At 37.8% G+C, this 1,693-nt stretch overlaps 1 pseudogene; it reads right to left on the bottom strand.

Annotated features, from left to right (window-relative positions):
- Positions 1–475: 475 nt before the first annotated feature.
- LOC110297936 lies at positions 476–1,453 on the bottom strand (annotated as a pseudogene).
- Positions 1,454–1,693: the final 240 nt, after the last annotated feature.

A 1,693-nucleotide genomic window follows, 5' to 3' on the forward strand; every position in this document is an offset into this window, starting at 1 on the left:
GAGAATTTAATGAATACTAGGATTATAAAGTGTATTTATTTAACTCTTGAAACAAAAATATAGGAACATTAAAACAATGGAGGCATTCCAAATGGACAAAGAATTTTTACAGGATCTAATATTTGCTTTGCACTATATATTCCAGTGACTAAATAAGTACAGCCCTTCTGTATACATCCTTTAGCCTTTAGATGAATGAGGGCTTTGTCAATAGTGGTCAACAGATCTCCTCAACTCCAGAACACTTACATGGAATCCCATCAAAAGGAGATGATGAAGTCTGAGTAACAGCTCCAAAAATTCTACAGTCAGTATTTGTATGACAAGTCATGTATCTATCCACTTTCACAAAAATGCTTATTTTTTAACTGATTGAATATCAGGAAACAAACTGAACAAAACTGTGAAAATGTCCCACAGAGATAAGAAAATTTTTTTTCTCTAAAAAGCCATTTCTGTCTGATCAAAGAACCTCTCAGTTGCTACAGACTGTTTCAAATTCTTCTGGATTTCATGAAGGACCCATGTCTTCACTTTCTTCTTCAGGAGTGTCCTCCATTGCTCTTTGAAGAAGCACCTTCAGAGACTTCTGTTGGAACTTTTGCTGACGAATAAAACCAACAAGGAAGTAAATGATAGGGTTGGCACAGCTGTTAATACAGGATAGGAATAGTTCCTCGTGAAAATAATCACAAAATCCAACATACATCAAAATTTCACTCCATTGGATGATCCAGGAGATTCCAAAGGGAAGACAGCAGATTAGGAAGAATAACACTGTGAGTGCAATGGTCACATACAGCCTGGTCACAGGGATCTGCTGGGAGCCACAGAAGATCCTAACAAGTAGGATGAGACTGGACCCACAGAGAACCACAAATAAAACAATTGACCATGCACAAATGATTAAATCAAATCTCAAACACCAAGACTGGTCAAAACTATTAAACAGTAAGCCACATCCCATCCCATCCAGAAGAGCAAACAACAGGGACAAAGCCCAAAGCAAGGAACAGGTTACAGATGATGTGTGTCTCGGTCTTTGACAGCGGTACCAGATGGGCCTCATGACACACAGGCAGCGTTCAATGCTAATGGTGCTGAGAATGCTCAGCCCAGAAAGATAAGCAAATTTTGTCAACATATCAAAAAAGAGAGGGATCTGGATAGAAATTGAGGGAAAAATAACAAGAAGGTAAAATAAAAACTGAGAGTGCAGGAAGAGAAAGTCAGCCCCGGCCAGGTTGAGGATGTAGACAGAGAATGCATTCCTACGTATCTGGAAGCCCAGAAACCACAGCACTATGGAATTTAATACAATCCCAACAGAGGAAATGATGAGGGAAAGAAAACCCATGACTTGGATCTTGAAGAAACAATCAACACTATTAGTGTAGCTGCTTCCATTTGCTGCTATGATGTAAATGCCCAGGGACGAGATGTCTGTATCCATGCTTAGGAAATACTTGCTCCTGAAACAACAATAACAAAATAAGTAAATAAATAAATAAATAAATAAATAAATAAATAAATAAATAAATAAAAACATGAGCACATGCTGTCTGTGTACTCTCTGATTTTCAGGACTATGCTGCTACATGGTAATGACTGACTTGTTACTTAAGGGAGAGAAACAGGACCATAGAGACTAAGTACTTATCAAAACCAGTATTCTGGAGCCTTAATTTAATTT

Source organism: Mus caroli, chromosome 7 (genome assembly GCF_900094665.2).
Source record: "Mus caroli chromosome 7, CAROLI_EIJ_v1.1, whole genome shotgun sequence".
In the NCBI taxonomy this organism is placed as follows: Eukaryota; Metazoa; Chordata; class Mammalia; order Rodentia; family Muridae; genus Mus; species Mus caroli.